The sequence below is a fragment of the Capsicum annuum genome, chromosome 1, assembly GCF_002878395.1.
Source record: "Capsicum annuum cultivar UCD-10X-F1 chromosome 1, UCD10Xv1.1, whole genome shotgun sequence".
NCBI lineage: Eukaryota > Viridiplantae > Streptophyta > Magnoliopsida > Solanales > Solanaceae > Capsicum > Capsicum annuum.
The window spans coordinates 53,982,983-54,007,346 of record NC_061111.1 but is presented as its reverse complement, the minus strand read 5'-3'; the positions used below and the strand labels follow the sequence as shown (position 1 = coordinate 54,007,346).

The 24,364-nt window shown below is 38.0% G+C and overlaps 1 pseudogene; it reads left to right on the top strand.

Moving 5' to 3' along the window:
* The first annotated feature begins 355 nt into the window (after nt 1-355).
* On the top strand, nt 356-1,650 carry LOC107854784 (annotated as a pseudogene).
* The last annotated feature ends 22,714 nt before the right edge of the window (nt 1,651-24,364 follow it).

Genomic DNA, 24,364 nt, shown 5'->3' with positions numbered 1-24,364 from the left:
CTTTATTTTGCAACTGGTCAACCCATGTCCTTTTATCAGAAAATAATAATCATAATGTACATTATACATAACTAGTAAATTTGACCGCACTTCGCACGGTATTAAAAGAATAAATTAGATTCATGAAATTTTAAAGATTTTTTTGAATCTTCAAATTCAAATAAATTAGATTCCAAATTCTAATTCATTTAAAACATAGTTTCATATTTAATAAAAGACAATAATTTATCACTCCTAATAAACAATTAAAAATTCACTTGCCAAATAATTTTGACGATACCTTCAAAAATAAAATAACTCAAATTCAATAAATTCACGTCTACATTCTCTAACGATATTTATCCCATCGTGTTAGATGGCAACTGCTATACTCTTGTTTGTCTTGTCTGGTCCAGTGAAAACATTAAATTATATGGTGAGTGATATCTTATAAACCATAAAAGATGTATATATAGGCTGGTGAGATACCAAATTTTCGTTATTGCTTTCTTATGATACTTGTTATCCTTGTGGCTGTTTGTCTGCTTCAGTACTAGATGTTCACAGATGTATTATTCATGTTTCGGTGATGTTGTTACTAAAGTAGCTTCACTTTTTTCTCCTGAGTCCTGATTCAGTTAATGCATGGTTTACTTGGCTTCACAATGGGTTCCGTATGGAGGTATGTAGTTATTTGTTTTGCGACTCTATACCTTATTCGTCAGATCATTATATTGGGAATCTGGTTTGGCAGTCTTCAAAGAATAACCCTCATTGCGATCTCTTCCTATTTTTGACTAAGCGGACAGAGTTAGCTGATAGCAAGTACATAGTGGAATAGTCGAGGTGAACAAAGACAATGGGGATAACACTGGCCCAAAAAAACAAGTTGCATTTATTGTTCCATTTTACATCCTTAAAGCACCAAAAGGAGTTGTAGTCAACTGTTTTTGTCATATGGACAAACGACTATAATTAGTTCACGCTGCACCCTTCACATAAAATCTTTGATTAGTTTAACGATTGCATGATGTTTTACTTCTGATCTTGTCAGATTGAGAACAAGTTGGGAGTGCCTCAATCTTCTTGTGCGCTCTTGTACGTTCTCTTCCTCTACCATTTTCGTTCTTTAAGAGTGTTTTAATAAATTACAGGCAATTCCAACATGGCATGTCTATTTTGATTTACAGGTTCGAGCTGTGGGTGCTCTCGGATATGTTATATTACCCTCATTTTTAATAGGAGAAAACATACTTGCTCTGGTAATTTATAACTTTGATGATCTTCTTTACAATTTTCAGTTATTCTTACAAATGAAATGATTACTCAATAACTCTTGTGTTCATTCTTTGCTTGTAGATAACGATGAATATTCATGCTTCTCTCTCATACATCCTCACATTTTAGGCAGTCCAATAGTTCCATCTATGAACTTTATATACACCTTATTCGGTTCAGAACTCTGGTACGTGTGATGCCTCCTTCTTGTCTATTCAATTCTCGCGTAGAAAGCTAATGTTTTCTGTCTTCGACTATTTTGTTTCCTGGTACTGCAGCCTTTGATAAATTGTGCATTCTTTGTGTCATTGCTGCATCTTCGCCATTTTCCTTACCAAATTCGGCATGAAAGCTCATTTGAGATTGCCAAGGTGGTTAGCCATATCAATTTAAATAGGTGAGAAAGAGCACTCTCATTCTGGACGTGGTAGAAGTGAGACTAAACTCAGATACTGCACCATCGTGTTGGTTAGTACAAGATTATTTTGATTGCCATATTGTCGATATGAATAGGCAATACAAAGTCAGCAATAAAATTTGATAGTCCAGTTTACGTATACATATACTTGTAATCCATATTGGCCAGAGCACTGAAAACTCCATCTGATGGGAGATGATAACACTTTTGTGTATAATATTTCCCTTCTGGAAATAACTATTGGCTCTTTGAATGCATTGCTTCCACACCAAAATGAAAAAGAAAAACAAAGTGAAAGAGAAATATCCTCACAGAAAGGAGCTTCCACATTCCGTTTAGGCTGAAGAAAGAAAAGGAGATTTTATTTACTTTTTGTTTGTTGTAGGGTTATATTCCAAAGAAGAACCGAATCCGCTACTCTGGACCTTTGATGCCACCCAGTGGAAACATCGATGAAATGCTAAAAGAGCATGAGAAACAAATTCAGCAGGCTGTCCGTAAAGCTCCTCTTGAGAGAAATAAGATAAAAAATAAACACATGCACAATGGGCAGAAGGAATCACTCTTACACGATACGAGCAATGGTTGGTGAATTGTAGAGGAGGAATAAGGTGCAACCTTTTGATATATTAAAATACGCTAGCCAATGGTAAAGTTTCATGGATCAAGGAAGCAACACTCAATCCTAACCTACGAAAATCGCAGCAGCAAGAGAAAATATCTGCTCATATGGAGCTCCCAAGTTTTTTTCGCCTATACTAAAAGTAATACTTAGCAGAATGCACAGTATACAGTTCCAGAATCATATCCTTAACCTCCTCTTGTAACGGCCCTTAAAATGAAAAGAGAGCAATTCTTTTGATATTTGTATTATGTGGGGCAATTCTTTTGTTTCTGTATGTCTTGGGAAGTATATTTGTACAGTTGGTCACTACTTCATGTAGAGGACAACACATTTCTTTTTTCCAAATTTGTAGGAATTTTGCAATCTCAAGCCAGTAACTTATAACGACCTAAAAATTTGATGAAATAGGTGAAATTTGTTGATTTTGTGTGATTTGACTATTTTACCCCTCCCCGTAGTTGTATTATGATATTTATGGGGTGTGGGAGTGATTGGCATGATTTTCGATGCATTTTTGTATCATTTTTGATATTGTGGTTTTTTATGGCTTCGAGAGCCTTATTTTGGACTTATGTGGATATCTTTTGATCCGTACGACGGATGGTCAAACGGAATGCACCAGCAGCTCCGAAATATCGATTTTAGTCTAGGTATACCTGCACCCAAGCTCATTTCGATCTATTAGTCGGAAAGTTGGAAAATTAGAAATATGGGTGTGGGATCCACATTTGATCGAAACGACCTCGGATGAAAAATCCGACTTAGCCAGCAGATCCAGAATGTTGATTTTAGGGTGTTAGCATATTTGGTATGATTTTACGGGTTTTAAATCTCATTTCGACCCTCGTTTGAAAAATTATAATTTCGGATTTCGAGGGTCAACTTTATGAAAATGATGTTTTTTGGAAAATATGATATCTCCAACGCATCCGGAGCGTCGAGTTTAGTATGATTTCATAGTTCGTTTGCATGTATCTGACTCCGAACGAATCCCGGACACCCCGTTGAAGTCCGAATTGAGTTTTAAAAAAAAAAATAGCTTTTTTGACAGCAGTGCAGAAAAATCTGCACTATAAATAATTTTTTTTAAACCTATTTTGCTCATTTTTCATCTTACCTCTTGGGAGTTAAACCCTAAATAGTTTGGGAGCTTAAAGGTGAAGTTTGTGGGAGCTTGGGAAGCTAAATTAACACTCATTTCTTGGTTTTATTACGGATTTAAGGTAAGAATTCATTCCTTTTCTTAGTAGTCTCTTGATAAATTTTTCAAACCCCAAAAAAATCTTAATGCATGATTTTAAACTAAAATTTCACTCTTTTCACTTGAATAATATTTTTATCTCATAATTACTAGTTTTTCATCAATTTAACCTTCAAAACAACTCCGATTCTTGATTTTAACCCGAATTTTAAAGATTTTATTCGGTAAAGATCAAAATGGTTTTTCTTCGATTTGAAGATGGGGAACATGTTTTTGAAGTAAAGTTTCAATTTTGCCCCTCTTTTTCGAAAACTCATTTTGGGGGTTCGTTTTGACCCCAAATAAAAAACAGTCAATATGAGTGTCGTTGGTTTTGTATTGACGCGTAGATTTCATATTTAAATTTTTTAGTGGAGTTCGGGATTGTTCGTGAAAAGTAAGGTCGTGGGTTCAAGCGTAGCAAACCGGTTTCGGCTTCGAGGTAGGTTATGGTTTAACTCTTCAGACTAGGCTGGGTAGTAAATGATGATACAAAATGCATGTTATGGGTGGGAATTAATCATGAAAAATGGCTATCTATGTGATGTGCCCGTGTGGAGCCCTATATGTGATGTAATTATCAAAATTGTGATATTATGTGATATGTTTGACCGTGTGGGGTCCTATGTGATATTGATAACCTTGAATACATGTGAATAATTGTATTGAATTGTTGAATGTGGTACCATTGGTGTATTGTGATTATATTCAGACTTTATTGGCATATGAGACATGTGAAAATTTATGGATGAAACGAAAATAATAAGTGATATTGGCTCATGTGGTTGTGGAAATGTATCATTGTGGTTGGTTGTGGAAATATATCATGTGATTGGTTGTGGAAATACTCATTGTGATTGGTTGTGAGCATTACATCTTCATATCATACTTATTCATGAAACATTAGTAGCACCGTGGCAACATCTGTGAAACACTGACAACACTTTTTTTAAATATTGTAACACCTTATAAAACCCTTTTCGAAGGATATGCCAGAAAGGAGATATGAGATATGTGGATTGTATATGGGTTGACGAACCCCCTATGGGTCCTACGTCAGGAAGCTTTAGATCCATAGGTGTATACGAGGATTGTGCGACGATTCCAGAGGTTGTGCGATGACCTCGTGCATCATCATCATCATCATCATCACATACATTGCACTTATTTTATTGTGTTTATGTTATGTTGTATTGCCTTATTGACTTGTCATCTATGTATTTGTCTTATCTTCCTTTAATTGTATTTGATGATCTTGTATCTACATGTTCTCTATTGTTCTATTTATATGTGACATAATGTATACTTGTGTTTTATATCTTGGTGTGTCATTGTAATATATGTTATATATATTAGAACTATTAGTGAAAGTGGTGTGGGCTACTGTTGTGGGACATTTTCTAATTGCAGGTGACGTGCCCTTAGTGTATATTTTGTATGCTTTATTTACTACTTTGCTTGGTCGGCCTATGATACCTACCGAGTATAAGTGGACCATACTCATGCCTACTGCACCCTTTCAGTGCAGGTCCTAGCTCGAGTGCACCTCAGATTTCTTGACTCGAGCGATTGTTAGAGCTTCCAAGGTAGCGGTTGAATATTCATTCATCTGAAGTTCATCTCTAACTTTCTATAGTAGTTATGTCTTTATTAGTATTCGGAGGCAGATATTATTCCTTTTGTTGTTATTTTTTGATGTATTTGACTCTTAGATTGTATTAGTAGTTCTTACACTATTGACATCTGATTTTGGACATAATTGGTATTTTGGGTAAGTTCTTTCCACATTGTTATGATTACTTATATGGTTCGGTTTTATTCTAGAAGCCTTACCGTGGGATATTTTTGTCTTTTCTTCTTTTTGTATTAGTTTGGGTGATAGGCTTACTTTTCAAGGTACGCCGCGACAAGTGTCATCATGATCCTCATTTTTGGATCGTGACAAATTGGTATCAGAGCAGCCAGGTTTTATTGGTCTCAATGGTGTAAGAATGAGATGTCTAATAGAGTCTCGAGGATCGGTACGTAGACGTCCGTATCTATCTTCGAGAGGCTATAGGATGTCTTCAGGAAACTTCCCTCATTTTTTTCCTAATTGTGCAAATTCTTTCATATCTTGTGTTCTGAGTTGTGTTTCACTCTTTCTGCGTGGATGGTATGGCTTATACTACATATCAGTTGAGAGATGCTGTGAGAAATTAGTGAATATTATTTGTCGGTTGTAGGCTTGTTGATGCTCCTTAGTTATTATGGGATCAGTTTGTTGATGTCTTTCTAGAGAGATTTATGCCTTTCAGCTTGAGATATCTTATGTGGGATAGGTTTGATCAATTGGAACAAGGCTCCATGACAGTTGCTGAGTATGAGGCATGCTTCCATACCCTGTCCAGATATTTCTAAGATAGCATTTCTACCGTGTTTGAGAAGATTCAAAAGTTTGTGAAGGATTTGGTTGTCTCCCTTCAGTTGGCTACATCTCATATGGTTGTGTTTGAGGGTTCTTTTCAGAGTATTGTGGATCATGTTAAGGTGATAAAGGATATTTCTCGAGTGTCTCATAGAGGTGCCAAGAGGGTGGGTCGTTTTGGTAAGTTCAAGAGTCGGACCTCTCGAGGCAGAGATTTTAGAGGTTCTCGTGGATGTCATGGTAGGCCAGAGCAGGTCACTCTCATAGAGTTTAGCTAGTGGATTTTCTAGTTCAGCAGTTCAGTAGCAGTTCGAGCTCAGTTGTACTTTCTCTTGTTGAGACTGGTCGTAGAGGTTGCTATGTGTGTGATGAGATTGGTTATATGGGCAATCACTGTTCTCGTTGTGTGTTTAGAGTTATTCCTATTTCACCTGTGAGGGGTAGGTGTTCTACCAAAGGTGCAAGAGATAAGGATAGTAGAGCCTGTGTTGGTGGTTGTGGGGCTACTCAGCCAGTTGGTAGCCATGGATAGTGTTATGCTATACCAGCCAGACCTGAGGCCTAGGCTTCTGATGCTGTGATTACAGCTATTATCCCCATTTATTTCAGACCTGCATCTGTATTATTTGATCCCGAGTCGACATTCTTCTATGTGTCTATATATCTTGCTTTGGGTTATGATTCTGTTAGGGGGCCTCTTGCCATGCCTATTCGTGTATCTACTCTAGTACGTGATTCTTTAGTGGTGGATCGGGCGTACCGATCATGTGTTTTGACTTTTATCGAGCGTGAGACTTTGATAGACTTGCTTGTGTTAGACATGGTCGATTTTGATGCTATTTTTGGATATGGATTGGTTGGCTCTTTCTCATGCCATCCTAAATCGTTATGCCAAGACTGTGACTTTAGCTTCATCGGGTGTGCAACGATAGCTTGGAAGGGTACACTTTATGCTGGTCCTAAGCGGGTCATATCTTATGTTTAGGCTAGTAAATTGGTTGAGAGGGGATGATTATCTTACTTGGCTCATATTCATTACACCAATGGTGTTTCACCTCCTTCCTTAGATTCTGTCTGTGTTGTTTGTGAGTTTATGGATGTGTTCTCTACGAACTTACCTAGTGTACATTCAGATCAAGATATTAATTTTATTATTGATGTTGAGCCGGGCACCAAGCCCATTTCTATCCTTCCTTACAGGATGGCCCCAGCAGAGTTGAAGAAACTGAAGGATCAGTTGCTGGAGTTGTTGGATATGGGATTTATCCGACCTAGTGTTTTACCTTGGGGTACGCCTTTCTTGTGTGTGAAGAGAAAGGATGAGTCTATACGGATATGTATTGATTATCAACAATTGAATAAGGTGACGGTTAAGAATAAGTATCCTCTTTCTCGCATTGATGATTTATTTGATCATTTCTAGGGTGTTGTGGTGTTTTGAAGATTGATTTGAGGTCTGGTTATCACCAGTTGAGGATTAGAGCTTTGGATATTCCAAAAACTACATTTCGAACTCGATATAGTCATTATGAGTTATTGGTTATGTCCTTTGGGTTGACCAATGCCCCTGCCACGTTTATAGAGTTGATGAACCGAGTGTTTCGACTGTATCTTGACTCCTTTGTTATTATATTTATAGATGATATCTTGGTTTATTCCAAGAGTAAGGTTGAGCATGAGGAGCATTTGCGAATTGTTGTTCGAAGATTAAGGGATGAGAAGTTGTATGCTAAGTTCTCTAAGTGCGAGTTTTGGTTGGAGTCTGTTTCTTTCTTGGGTCATGTGATGACTAAGAAAGGTATTATGGTTTTCCATCTAAGGTTGCAGTAGTTTGTGATTGGGCTAGACCTACTTCACCCACTGAGATTCAGAGTTATATTGGCTTGACCGAGTATTATTAGTGTTTTGTTGAGGGTTTCTCTTCCATTGCACTCCATCGACCAAGTTGACTCAGAAGAAGAATTCCTTCCAGTGGTATGAAGTTGTGAGGCGAGCTTTCAAAAACTCAAGGATTTGTTGACTTCAGCTCCTATATTGGCTTTGCCCAAGGAGGGTATGGGCTTTATTGTCTTTTTTTATGCTTCAGGTGTTGGGTTAGGTATTGTGTTGATGTAGGAGGGCAAGGTAATTGTGTATGTGTCTCGTCAAGATTGGAGACTCATGAGAGGAATTATCCTATCCATGATTTGAAGTTGTGTGCAGCTGTGTTTGCCTTGAAGTTGTGGAGGCACTACTTGTATGGAGTCCGTTGTGAGATCTTCTCAGATCATCGTAGCCTTCAATACTTCCTTACTAGCGAGATTTTCATATGAGGCAGCGTCGTTGGCTTGAGTTGATTAAGGATTATGACTTGACTATTCTCTACCATCCGGGAAAGGCTAATGTGGTTGCGGAAGCCTTGGGCCGGAAGTCGACTAGCATGGGTAGCTTGGCGCATCTTTTGACCTAGGAGAGGCTTTTGGCCTTAGAGATTCAGTTTTTGGCTAACCAGATGTTAGGCTTGATATTCCGACACTGTAATGCCCCAAAAAACCGGTCCCGAAGGTCACACAGTGCTTGAGGCTACGAGTATCCCCAAGCTAATCCTTTGAGCCATTTTCATTCAGTTCAACACAAATCAATGGGGTTTACATAAATGACCCTCAAATATCAACAGAGTAATCATCATCCAAGAATAAAAGAATTTCAGAAAGATGTCAAAATACGACTTATTAGTCAACTCCCAATATCTATACTAGTCTGACAAGCCTCTAAGAAAATCAATAAAACCAGCGAGCCATTGAGACATGCCCCAACTGACTCATACTCAGTTATCAAATATAAACAATTCTGTGGAACCAACATCAGACAGCACGTCCTCAGAACATGACGACTCACCACAACAGAGGATGTAGAACAGCGTACCCAAAGAATCACTGTCGAACCTGGAACTGGGCACCTGAATCTACATTCCGAGAAAATGCAGCCCACATTCGAAGATGTGGGTCAGTACCATAGAAAGGAACCGAGTATATGGGGGTATATGCAGTTGTATAAACATCATCATCATAAATATTTATAAGAAATAGGCAGGATATATGAAAGACTCACATAGCCCAAAGAAAATCATCATAATCATGAGAGGATGAAATAAGTACAATAACACATGTGAGTCAACATATAATTCGTCAATCACTTTCAGTTCATCAAGAATATCAATTCTCATAATGTAAATATCATTTAAATCTTTTGAAAGAATAACTTTCACAATTCCACTTTCAAATCACTTCACCATTCACCATAGACACAAGAAAACACACACACACTGGGAGATCCTATAACCGACATAAACTATGTGAGCACATGGAGTCCAACGTACAACCCACGTTGGGGAGAGCCGTCCTATCCTTGCCATCGGAGTAGGACTATCGATATCAAATCCACACAAACTAGTGATCACTATATAAATCATCCTCACGCTCACTCCTACGGGGGCACATAGTTCTAGGAAAGTAAGGTCGCTTTATACCTCCCACTCAGTGCTAAAGATTTCTCCCAAACTTAGCTCAGATGATTTCAAAGACAATCCACAACAAAACAATTTCAGTGATATATAAATATACATCGGAAGCCATCATGCTTCCCATCTATCAAAATCAACCACGTTGTGGATTTTTTTCACACTTGAGTTCAAAACAACTCCATTAAGACCAAAAGATCAAATCATTCAAAATATCTCAAATATTCAACATCAACGTGCTTATAACACACACTTTCTAAAAAAAAAAACACAATTCCCAATGGGGATTCACGACCCAAATATCAAAATCATGATAAATATCGTTCAAGATTCATACTTTATATCTCCACACATGTAAATTCATCTTTCAAAATCATAAACATCAAGATTTTATAATAATCATCATAAGATATGGGTTCGTGCTTCAAATTCGTAAAAATCAAATGAAAGTCATGCCTTTGTAAAGAAAATTACTTTTGGGCACAAGAACGAAAGAGAGTTCTTGTTGAAAAACCCCACATATCTTGAATAATGAACTTTAGATCAATACTCATTTTTGAGATGTTAATGGTGCCTTTGAATGATGGTTCTTGGAGTTCTTGAACTAGGAACTTGGAATCTTGAATAAATTTGCAGAATTAATGGTGAACTTTGGAGGTTCTTGAAGTTAGATGTAGGAGCTTAGGGTTTTTTTTTAGGGAATTTGATGAAATATAATATATAATGCTTCTAATAGGCTTTAATATAGGATTTGGACAGATTTTGGGTGAGGGAGGATGACCAAAATGCCCCTAAAAATTAAATAGTTCTCGAATCTGTCCTTTGGTGGACTGTTTTGGTAGTCTGATGTAGATCAACCATAACGTTTTACTCCGATATCCAAATTGAATGAAACCAATTTCATTAGTAAGAGGACTCTCATATATTTCTGTTGATATATAGTATCTCACCCAGATCATTGTGTACGAGGAGTTATGATTGTTTGAAGTTGACCCAAAAATTCTCTTTTGATAGGCTGAAGTAGATCGACCACAACGTTTTGCTCCGATAGAGAAATTGGATGAAATCAATTTCATTGGAAAGAGGACTCGCAGATCTTTCCGTTGATATATAGTAGATCACCCAGATCATTATATACAAAAGTTATGATCATTTAAAGTTGGAGCAAAAATACGCCAGGCCTTAGTACTTTTTCCTGCACGTTTTATTGTTCACTACTATTCATGGTTCGATCAGAATGTTCATAACTCGTCGCTCGGGTGTCCGTTTTGGATGATCCACATATCGTTGGAAAGATTATTCGATACTATATGCAATGGTGGGTCATAATCTAAGACATTCCACATGGAAAATTTATAATTCATTCTAGAATATAGAACCCAACACGTTTACGCACAAAATTTCAATGAAAAATTTCTCGGGATATTACATCATCCCCCCTTGGAAACATTTATCCTCGAATGACGCTAGATATTCCAAGATTAGATATGGAATAGAGAATACAGCTGAAACCATTCGTTAGACTCATCACCACATCGTTTCTCACTCCGAATGCAACATAGAATGCATAAATTCAAGAAACTACAGCTGAACACATAATAAATGACAGCTAAACTACTGCAACTTTTATCAAAAGTGCATGATTTAGGAAAGAACGGTACCTTTGGCTTGATCGGATTTGCTGAAAATAGGTGCAGGTATTTCGATCGCATATCCGCCTCAGCTTCCCAAGTTGCACCCTCTACAGATTGGTTTCGCCACAACACCTTGACCAAGGGAACTTCTTTGTTCCTTAGTCTTCGGACACTGAAATCAAGAATCTCAACAGGAATCTCATCAAAAGAAAGATTTTCTTGAATGTCAGCACTCACAGAGAAATCCACTACCACAACATCGCTAATATGCTTTCTAAGCATGGAGACATGGAATATTGGATGAACAGAGGACAACTTGGAAGGCAACTCGACCTCATAAGCTACCTTACCAACACGGCTAAGAATTTTGTAAGTACCAACATAACGAGGACTAAGCTTCCCCTTCTTTCCGAATCTCTTCACCCCCCTCATGGGTGAAATTTTTAGATACACTAGGTCACCAACTTCAAACTCAAGGTCTCTCCTTCTAACATCCGCATATGACTTCTGACGACTCTGCGCAGTTTTTAACCTTTCCCTAATCAACTTAAATTTTTCTATAGCCTCAAATACCGAATCAGGACCACTTACAGCTACTTCACCTACGTCGAACCAACCTATGGGTGATCTACACTTTCTCCCATATAAGGCTTCAAATGGAGCCATGCCAATACTAGAGTGGAAACTGTTATTGTAAGAAAACTCTATCAACGGTAAGTGATCATCCCAACTTCCCTTAAAGTCAAGTGCACAAGCTCTCAACATATCCTCTAAGGTCTGGATGATCCGCTCAGCCTAACCATCGGTCGGCGAATGAAAAGCAGAACTCAAAAACACTTGGGTACCAAGACCCTTCTGAAAAGCTTTCCAAAATTGCGAAGTGAACTGAGTACACCTATTCGAAATGATAAACAAGGAACTCCAAGCAGTCTGACTAGCTCTCGGATATACAATCTAGCGTAATCCTCAGCAGTATATGAAGTATGAACAGGCAATAAATGAGAAGACTTAGTCAACCTATCAACCACAACCCAAATGGAATCATGATGGCATCGGGAAAGAGGTAAACCAATCACGAAGTCCATATTTATCTCTTCCCACTTCCAGGTGGGAATACTAAAATCTTGCATCATACCACCAGGTCTTTGGTGTTCAACCTTAACCTGTTGGCATATTGCATACTTAGCTATAAATGCTGCTATATCTTACTTCATGCCACTCCACCAATAGATTTCCCGTAAGTCTCGGTACATCTTGGTGGCACCAGGATGAATAGAATATCGCGCCCGTGCGCTTCAGCCATAATCCTCTGTCTCAGATTATCAACATTCGAGACACACAATCTACCTTGCAATCTCAACACACCATCTCCCTCTTGGGAGAAAACCTCTACTTTTTGGTCCTTGACTGACTCCTTCAGTGTGACCGAACTACCATCTAAGTATTGCTTTTCCTTCACTTCCGAAACCAAGGAGGATTCGGAACTACTCTAAACCCCTATACTACCTTCAGCAGAGTCAAACAACCTAACCCCCAATCTAGCCAAACGATGTACATCACGATCCAGCTCTTTCTTACCTTCTACCACATGCGAAACACTACCCATGGACACTCTATTTAGGGCATCCACCACAATATTGGCCTTGCTCGGATGGTTCAGCACACTCATATCATAGTTCTTTAACAATTCTAACCATCGTCTCTGCCGAAGATTCAATTCTCTCTGGGTAAACACATACTGAAGACTCTTATGATCAGTGAAAACATCAACATGGACACCATACAAATAGTGTCTCTAGATTTTCAAAGCAAACACAACAGCAGCCAACTCAAGGTCATGGGCGGGTTAATTTTTCTCATGGGGTTTCAACTGTCTAGAAGCATAAGTTATCACCTTACCCTTCTGCACCAATCGCAACCCAACCCAACTCTCGAAGCACCACAGTACACCACAAAACCATCAATACCATCAGGCAAAGTCAAAACGGGGGCTGAAGTGAGTCGAGTCTTCAACTCCTGAAAACTCTTCTCACAAGATTCGAACCACAAGAACTTTACTTTTTTTGGGTCAACCGAGTCATAGGAGATGCTATAGAGGAGAAACCCTCAACAAAATAGTGGTAATAGCCAGCTAAACCCAAGATACTTCGGATATCAATCGAAGAAATAGGTCTAGGCAAATTTCTAACAGCTTCGGTCTTTTGGGGATCAACTCTAATACCTTTGGAAGAAATGATATGACCCAGAAAAGCAACTAACCTTAGCCAAAACTCACACTTACTAAACTTGGCAAACAACTTGTGATATCTAAGGGTTTGCAAGACAGTTTGGAGATAATCAGAATATTCATCCTCGCTACGGGAGTACACCAGTATATCATAGATGAACACTATGACAAACATGTCCAGATATGGTCTAAACACTCGATTCATGAGGTCCATGAAAGCTGCTGGGGCATTAGTTAACCCAAAAGACATAACAAGAAACTCAAAATAGCCATAACAAGTTCGAAAAGCAGTTTTTGAGATGTCACACTCTCTAACTTTGAGTTAATGATAGTCGGAACGAAGGTCTATCTTTGAGAAATAACTTGCACCTTGCGATTGGTCAAATAAATCATCTATTCTCGAAAGGGGGTACTTATTTTTTATGGTGATTTTGTTCAGTTGGCGGTAATCAATGCACATACACAAAAAGCCATCTTTCTTTCTCACAAACAACACAAGAGCCCCCAAGGAGAAACACCGAGCCTTATGAAACCCTTATCTAGTAGATCTTTGAGTTGCTCTTTCAGCTCCTTAAGTTCTGAAGGGAGCATACGATAAGGAGGAATAGAAATGGGCTAAGTATCGTGAAGAAGATCAATCCCGAACTCTATCTCTCTATTGGGAGGTATCCCAAGGAGATCATTCGAAAAGACATCAGAAAACTCATTGACTACGTTAACAGACTGGAGAGTTAGAGTCTCAGACTTAGTGTCTTTGACTCTAACCAAATGGTAAATACACCCCTTGGAAATAAGCTTTCTATCTTTGAGGCAACAGATAAAATGACTCTTAGGTGACACAGAATTCCCAAACCACTCAAACACGGATGCACTTGAAAACTGAAACTTGACCACTCGAGTCCGACAATCAATAGAGGCATAAGAAGAATACAGCCAATCCATACCCATAATCACATCAAAATCTATCATGTCTAACTCAATCAGATCAGCCAACAAGACTCTATGAAGAACGGTAACAGGACACTTTTTATACACTTTCTAGCAACAATCGAATCACCCATTAGGGTAGAAACTAAGATAGGCTCAGGAATAATCTCAGGAATCATTTCAAAATTCACAGCAATCAAAGGTGTAACATATGAGAAACTGGATCCAGGATCCAACAAAGCATACACATCAAACTGAAATATATGAAGCATACCAGTAACAACATCGAGAGAGTCCTCTTATTCCTGATGGAACGGTAAAGCATAGAATCTATTCTGGCGCTGCCCGCCAACATTGCTAGAAGAGACACCCTGAGCTGGGGCTGGGAGAGTCACTGGAACTGGAGCACTAACAGTCTGAGTCTGGGTCTGAGGGAGATAGTCACGACGCCCTTGTCCATCATGTGGACAATCTCTAACTCTGTGACCCATGTCACCACACTAGAAAAAACCCCTCTTCTCACCCCAACACTCACCCAAATAAGCCCTACCACACTTAGGACACAGGGGACGATTTGGCTTACCGCCAGCACTGTACTGGGATCTGGATGTATATGACCTACTAACTTGCTCCTGCCTACCTCTAGGTATGAAAGCACTAGAAGATGACGGTGCTGGCATAGACGAACGATCCTGATACTGAAGGCGACTCCCTCCCTGCAATCTAGTCTAACCCTGTCCGTGTTGCTCGGACCTGGCTCTCTTATTCCCGCTCATTTTATCTCTCTCCTTAATCTCGTCTGCCTCAATCTGTTGGGCATGAGTCATCAGCCTAGAAAGATTCATCTCACTATTCAGCATAGTAGACCTACACCCCTTAACCACATAACTAGACACTCCAGTCACAAACTTACTTATACTAGCCTAATTATCAGCCACTAAGTCAAGAGCATACTTGGCCAACTGATTGAAATTTGGACAGTACTCCCTAACAGTCATAGAGCCCTGTCGCAGGTTCATAAAGTCTTCCACCTTTGCCTTCCTTATCTCCAAAGGGAAAAACTTATCCAGGAATAAATCCTGGAACTCTTGCCAAGTTGTAGGGACAGCTCCCTCACCTCTACCTTTCCTCCAAGCAACAACATAGTCATAAGCAAGGTCTTTCAACCTATACGCAACCAACTCCACACTATGTTCCTCAGATACATGCATCACCTGAGTAATCTTCCGCACCTCCTCTAAAAACAATCATGGATCCTCATCAGACTTGGACCCATGGAATTCTGGTGGATTCATCCGTATGAAGTCACAAATCCTGGCAGCAGCTGAATCACCTTCCTGCTGCTGTGGAGCCAGGGCCGGGTTGGCTTGAATATTTGCAGTAATAGCTTGGGCCAGTGCCTGAAAGGCTGCTCAAAATTTAGCATGAGACATATTTTCATTCAATGGGTCAGCGGGTTGAGGTTGCTGACCATCATTATTTCTTCTCACTTGATGTGGAGGCATATTTCTAAAAGAGGAGAGTATAAATCATTAGAAAAGAGAGACACTTTAAGCACGATAGACTTCTAAAAGAAAGAATCACACTTTTTCCTAAAACGTGTTATAGCCTCTTGCTCATAGATGTGGCATGCTACAAACCGATGATCAAGACTCTACTTAACGCAGCTTGTCAGACTCCCTAGGATACCTTAAAACCTTAGGCTCTGATACCAAGTTTGTAACGCCCCGAAAAATGGGTCCCGAAGTATCACACGGTGCTTGAGGCTACGAGTAGCCCCAAGCTAACTCTTTGAGCCATTTTCATTCAATTCAACACAAATCAAAGAGGTTTCTATAAATAACCCTCAAATATCAACAGAGTAATCATCATCCAAGAATAAAAAAATTTTAGAAAGATAATAAAATATGACTTATTAGTCAACTTCCAACATCTATACTAGTCTGACAAGCCTCTAAGAAAATCAATAAAACCAGCGAGCCATTGAGACATGCCCCAACTGACTCATACTCAGTTATCAAATATAAATAATTCCGTGAAACCAAAATCAGACATTACGTCCTCGGAACATGATGAATCACCATAATAGAGGATGTAGAACAGCGTGCCCGAAGAATCACTGTCGAACCTGGAACTGGGCACCTGAACCTACATTCCGAGAAAATGCAGCCCACATCCAAAGATGTGGGTCAGTACCATGTAAAGGAATCGAGTATATGGAGGTGTATGCAGTTGTATAAACATCATCATCATAAATATTTTTAAGAAATATGCAGGATGTATAAAAGACTCACATAGCCCAAAGAAAATCATCATAATCATGAGAAGATGAAATAAGTACAATAACACATGTGAGTCATCATATAATTTGTCAATCACTTTCAGTTCATCAAGAATATCAATTCTCATAATATAAATATCATTTAAATCTTTCAAAAGAATAACTTTCACAATTCCACTTTCAAATCACTTCACCATTCACTATAGACACAAGAAAACACACACACACTGGGAGATCCTATAACCGACATAAACCATGTGAGCTACATGGAGTCCAATGTACAACCCACGTTGGGGAGATCCATCCTATCCTTGCCATCAGAGTAGGACTATCGATATCAAATCCATACAAACTAGTGATCACTATATAAATCAGTCTCAAGCTCACTCCTACGGGGGTACGTAGTTCTAGGAAAGTAAGGTCGCTTTATACCTCCCACTCAGTGCTAAAGATTTCTCCCGGACTTAGCTCAGATAATTTCAAAGACAATCTACAACAAAATAATTTCAGTAATATATAAATATACATCGGAGCCATCATGCTTCCCATCTATCAAAATCAACCACGTTGTGGATTTTTTTCACACTCGAGTTCAAAATAATTCCATTAAGACCAAAAGGTTAAATCATTCAAAATATCTCAAATATTCAACATCAACGTGCTTATAACACACACTTTCTCAAAAAACACAATTTCCAATGGAGATTCACGACCCAAATATCAAAATCATGATAAATATCGTTCAAGATTCATGCTTTATATCTCCACACATGTAAATTCATCTTTCAAAATTATAAACATCAAGATTTCATAATAATCATCATAATATATAGGTTCATGCTTCAAATTCGTAAAAATTAAATAAAAATTATACCTTTGTAAAGAAAATTACTTTGGGGCACAAGAACGAAAGAGAGTTCTTGTTGAAAAACTCCACATATCTTGAATGATGAACTTTAGATTGATACTCATTTTTGAGATGTTAATCGTGCCTTTGAATGATGGTTCTTGGAGTTCTAGAACTAGGAACTTAGAATCTTGAATAAATTTGCAGAATTAATGGTGAACTTTGGAGGTTCTTGAAGTTGGATGTACGAGCTTAGGGTTTTCTTTTTGAGCAAATTTGAGTAAATATAACATATAATGCTTCTAATAGGCTTTAATATAGGGTTTGGACGGATTTTGGGTGAGGAAGAATGACCAAAACGCCCCTAAAATTCAAATAATTCTCAAATATGTCCTTTGGTGGACTTTTTTGATAGTCTGAAGTAGATCAACCATAATGTTTTACTTCGATATCCAAATTGGATGAATCCAATTTCATTAGAAAGATAAATCTCATATCTTTCTGTTGATATATAGTATCTCACCCAATCAATGTGTACGAGGAGTTATGATCGTTTGAATTTGATCCAAAAATTTTCTTTTGATAGGCATAAGTAGATCGACCATAAATTTTTGCTCCAATAGAAAAATTGGATAAAACCAATTTCATTGGAAAGAGGACTCGCAGAGCTTTCTGTTGATATATAGTAGATCACCCAGATCATTATGTACATGGAGTTATGATCGTTGAAAGTTGGAGTAAAAATACACCAGGCCTCAGTACTTTTTCCTGCACGTTTTACTATTCACTACTATTCACGGTTCGATCGGAATATTCATAATTCATCGCTCGAGTGTTCATTTTGGATGATCCACATATCGTTGGAAAGCTTATTCGATACTCTACCAATGATGGGTCATAATCTAAGACATTCTGAACGGAAAATTTATAAGTCATTCTAGAAGATAGAACCCAATACGTTTACGCATAAAATTTTAATGAAAAATTTCCCTGGGTATTATAGACACTGGGCGTGTTTTGGTATTTGTGGATACTAGATTTTCTTTGATGTAGCAAATTCGAGCTCATCAGTTTGATGATGTTGGATCAAGGTCAATTCGAGACAAGGTATTGGGTGGAGAGGCTAAGGAAGCCTCACTTGATTCAGATAGAGTTTTGAGGATTGGGGGCTAAGTTTGTGTGCCGAGAGTGGTGATTGGATTAGGTTGATATTGGAGGAGACCCATTGTGCCAGATATTCTATCCATCCAGGTATGACTAAGATGTATCGTAATTTTAGGTAGCACTACTGGTGGGGTGGTATAAGGCGAGATATAGCATATTTTGTGACTTGTTACCTATGTTGACATTAGGTGAAGGCAGAGCATATGAGTCCTGATGGATTGCTTTAGAGGTTACCCACTTTTGAGTGGAAGTGGAACGGATCACAATGGACTTTGTGACTTGTTCAACTCGTACATCTCATGGTTCTGACAGTGCTTGGGTCATCTGGATCGATTGACCAAGTCAACTCATTTTATTCCGGTTCGAATCTCATTCATTGTTGAGAGGTTAGCCCATATTTTCATTCGTGAGATTATGTGTCTGCATAGTGCATCAGTATCCATTATTTCAGATCGATGTTTTGTGTTCACATCTCACTTTTGGAAGACTTTTTAGGATGAGTTGGGTACTTGGGTTAATCTTAGCACAACATTTTACACCCAGACTGATGGCCAATCAGAGTAGACTACTCAGGTTTTAGAGGATATGCCCCACGCATGCGTGATGGATTTTGGTGGCCAGTGGTAACAGCATTTGGCTTTAGTAGAGTTTGCATATAATAATAGCTACCATTCCAGTATTGATGTAGCTCCTTTTGAGGTATTGTATGGTAGGCGTTGTCGCTTCCAGTAGGTTGGTTCAATGTTTCAGAGGTGAGACCTCGAGGTACAGACTTGCTTCGTGAGTCTTTGGATAGGGTCCAGATCATTCAGGATAGACTTAAAGCGGCTCAGAGTAGGCAAAAGTGTTATGCAGATCGTAGACTTCGTGCCTTGAGATTTGGTGTTGGTGATCATGTTTTCCTTTGAGTTTCACCCATGAAGGGTGTGATGAGGTTTGGGAAGAGAAGCAAGCTTAGCCCCAGGTATATTGGTCCATTTGAGATTCTTCGGCTGTTGGTGATGTGGCTTATGAGTTGGCTTTGCCCCTGATCTATCAGCTGTTCATCCAGTTTTTCATGTTTCTAAGCTTCGTCACTATATTCCTAATGGGTCTCATGTCATTCATAGAGATTCGGTTCGGTTAGATAAGCGGTTGTCCTTTTTTGAGGAACCAGTTTACATTTTGGCTAGGGATGTTAGGCAGTTGCGCTCTAAAGTGATCCCTGTGGTTCAGGTCCTATAGCGACATCGGCCGGTAGATAGAGCTACTTAGGAGGTTGATTCCAATATGCATAATTTCTATCCCCAACTTTTCATTGATTCGGGTATTTCTTTGCCTTAGTTCGAGGACAAACTAGATTTTAGTGGTGGATGATGCAACGATCTAAAAATTAGATGAAATATGTGAAATTTGTGATTTTGTGCGATTTGACTATTTACCCCCCCCCCCCCCCATTGTATTATGATATTTTTGGGGTGTGAGAGTGATTGGCATGATTTTCGATGCATTTTTGTATCATTTATGCAATATTGTGGTTTTCGATGGCTTCGAGAGCCTTATTTTGGACTTATGTAGATATCTTTTGATTCGTAAAATAGATGGCCAAACGGACTGCGCCAGCAGCTCCAAATATCGATTTTAGTCTAGGTAGACCTTTGGTTCGAGTCCCGGTGCATCCGAACTCATTTCAACCTATTAGTCGGAAAGTTGGAAAATTAGAAATATGAGAGTTGACCCACATTTGATCGAAATGACCTCGGCTAGAAAATCCGACTTCGCCAGCATATCCAGAATGTCGATTTTAGGGTGTTAGCGTGTTTGATATGATTTTACGGGTTTTAAATCTAATTTTGACCCTCGGTTTAAAAAATTATAATTTCAAATTTCAGGGATCAATTTTATGAAAACGAACTTTTTTGGAAAATATGATATCGCCAACGCCTCCGGAGCATCGAATTTAGTATTGTTGCATAGTTCGTTTGCATGTACCAGATTCCAAACGAATCCCGAGCACCCCATTGGAGTCCGAATTGAGTTTTAAAAAAAAATAGCTTTTTGACAATAGTGCAAAAAAATCTACATTATAAATACTTTTTTTTTTTAATCTATTTTGCTCATTTTTCATCTTGCTTCTTGGGAGTTAAACCCTAAATAGTTTCGAAGCTTAAAGGTGAAGTTTGTGGGAGCTTGGGAAGCTAAATTAACACTCATTTCTTTGTTTTGTTACGGATTTAAGGTAAGAATTCATCCCTTTTCTTAGTAATTATTTGATAAATTCCTCCAAACCCCAAAAATCTTAAAACGTGATTTTAAACCAAAATTTCACTCTTTTCACTTGAATAATATTTTTATCTCATAATTACTAGTTTTTCATCAATTTAACCTTCAAAACAACTCTGATTCGTGATTTTAACCCGGATTTCAAAGATTTTATCCGGTAAAGCTCAAAAATGGTTTTTCTTTGATTTGAACCCTGTTTCTTACTCGATTTAACTTGAGTTTTCAGCTATAGATTCCTAAAAATATGGGGAACATATTTTTGAAGTAAAGTTCTGATTTTGCCTCATTTTTGAAAACTCGTTTTGAAGGTCCGTTTTGACCCCGAATCAAAAGTATTCAATATAGGTGTCATTAATTTTGTATTGATGCGTAGATTTTACATTTGATTTTTTTAGTGGAGTTCGTTATTGTTCGTGAAAAGTAAGGTCATGGGTTCAAGCGTAGCATACCGGTTTCGGCTTCGAGGGAGGTTATGGCTTAACTCTTCAGACTGAGATGAGTAGTAAATGATGATACAAAATGCATGTTAAGGGTGGGAACTAATCGTGAAAATGGCTATCTATGTGTTGTGCCCGTGTGGAGCTCTATATGTGATGTAATTGTCGAAATTGTGATACTATGTAATATGTTTGACCGTGTGGGTTCCTATGTGATATTGATAGCCTTGAATACATGTGAATAATTATATTGGATTGTTTAATGTGGTACCATTGGTGTATTGTGATTATATTCATACTTTATTGACATATGAGACATGTGAAAATTCATGAATAAAACGAAAATCATAAGTAGATATTGGCTCATGTGATTGTGGGAATGTATTATTGTGGTTGGTTGTGGAAATATATCATGTGATTGGTTGTGGAAATACTCATTATGATTGGTTGTGAGCATTACATCTTCATATCATACTCATTCATGAAACATTGGTACCACCGTGGCAACATCTGAGAAACACTGGCAATACTTTTTTACAAATATTGTAACACCTTATAAAACCTTTTTGGGGGATATGCCAGAAAGGAGATATGAGATATGTAGATTGTATATGGGTTGACGAACCCCCATGGGTCCTACATCGGGAAGATTTAGCTCCGTAGGTGTATACGGGGATTATGCGACGATCTCGGAGGTTGTGCGACGGCCTCGTGCATCATCATCATCATCATTACATACATTGCACTTATTTTATTGTATTTATATTGTGTTGTATTGCCTTATTGACTTTTCATCTATATATTTGTCTTATCTTCCTTTAATTGTATTTGATGATCTTATATCTACATATTCTCTATTGTTCTATTTATATGTGACATAATGTATACTTGTGTTTTATAGCTTGGTGTATCGTTGTAATATATGTGATATATATTAGAACTGTTAGTGCAAGCGGTGTGGGCTACCATTGTAGGACATTTTCTGATTGCAGGTGACGTGCCCTTAGTGTATATTTTGTATGTTTTATTTACTCCTTTGCTTGGTCATCCTATGATACCTACTGAGTACAAGTGGACCATACTCATGCCTACTGCGTCCTTTCGATGTAGGTCCTAGCTCGAGTGGGCCTCATATTTCTTGACTCGGGCGATTGTTGGAGCTTCCAAGGTAGCGGTTGGATATTCGTGCGTCCGAAGTTCACCTCTATCTTTCTATAGTAGTTATGTCTTTATTAGTATTCGAAGATAGATATTATTCCTTTTGTGGTTATTTTTTCGATGTATTTGACTCTTGGATTGTATTAGTTGTTCTTACACTATTGACACCTGATTTTGGGCATGATTGGTATTTTGAATAAGTTTATTTCACATTGTTATGATTATTTATATGGTTCGGCTTCATTCTAGAAGCCTTACCGTGGGATATTTCTGTCTTTTCTTCTTTTCATATAAGTTTGGATGATAGGCTTAGTTGTCAAGATACGCCACGACAAGTGCCATCATGACCCTCATTTTTGGGTCGTGACATAACTGGCCTTGGAATACTACACGGATTCATTGATATGTTATGGTAGGATCTAAACATTTAGTATCAAATTATATGTTCTATTCTTTTCTCTTTTTGCATTGCGTTGTCGAAGATATATCAAACATCATCTATGAGTGGAGAACTTGATAAAAAGAATTTTCTCATCTTGTCTATAACATCTCTCAAGTCTCAATCATATAAAAATTACCATTATGTATAACCTACACAGTTCATTAACTAAGGACTTAAAATCTTCTATTCTACAACCTAAAATGACAAGACATTGATTTAATCAAGAAAAAAAGGTGATGGCAATCAAACTAACCAGGGAAAAATGAAATTAAGTTGAAAGAATCATCTCAACCTCTAAAGGGGCTAAAGGAGTAGCCAAAAGCACCACTAAACTAGTTTTTCTTCTCGGATTATGATGATATGACATTTTTCTAGGACATTCTAGATCTCAAAATCCCCGTTCTCTTGCAATGGATTAACATTTTTCCTGAGAAGTTTGTTATGCAGACATGTAAGGTAAGCCATACTACCAACCAATCATCATTGATATAATCACATGCTTTGGCCAGTAGCCCAGTACTGGGTGTTACAGAAGGTGAGAAGGAAGGGAATGTTCTAAGACAATATGACTGAAGAAGTCGCAACGTATGTCAGTTACCTTATTGATCCTTCAAATAAGAAATGAACTTGAGGAACAACAGCAAAGCTCGAAAGAAGATATCTGACAGAAACACTGACAATATTTACCCTATCAACCATGATAGATCCTCCGAATGTTGGGTAGAGTCTAAATAGGGCATTCAAAATACTTGATTTTCCTGCACATGTTCTTCCAATTATACCAACCGATAGGTACAAGTGAAACCTTTAATGTCAATGGATTCTGGATTGTCTTTATGTAAAACAAAGAAGTTACAATTACTTAATTCCAACCATAATCTCTTGGGATAGCAAACAGACTTATGTTCCCCCAACAATGATAAAAGAAACACCATACAAGGCAGGAGACAGTTGTGGCTTGTACTTAAGAGTTACATTGACAAAATTAATATCTCCTTGATGTGGCCATTGTGGATGTAACGGATTACCTCCAACATCTTCTTCTTGAAGAGTGTCAATATACTATAGAATGGGAGTAAGAAAGAGGTCTCAATTTTTGTGATAAAACTTTTATGAATGTATCTCAATTTAGTCACCTATAATATCCTCTCAACAAAAACCATCTCTTTATCTGGTTATGTGAAACTTGTTAAGAAGCTTCCAAGTAAAGATACAATTGGAGCTGCATAAGAGAGAGCTAAGCCAACCTGTTCATATAGAATTGGTATGTCAAATCTACAGAAGAATTGGTATCTCATTTAATGACATGCCCCAATATTTCCTCCTAATCAGTAGATATATGCTATATCCAGCTAAAGTACAAACATCAATGCTTTTGATTTGTCACCTGCAGGGAACTTCGAACTTAGTAAAATGTTGAACTTTAAAAATCATGATCTTATGACTTGAAACAATATATGTATTTGGAAACCAGACTTTGAACTATTTGATTACCTAATGAATCTTGGAGTAGATGTGTTATCTTGGAGTTTCTGGTGT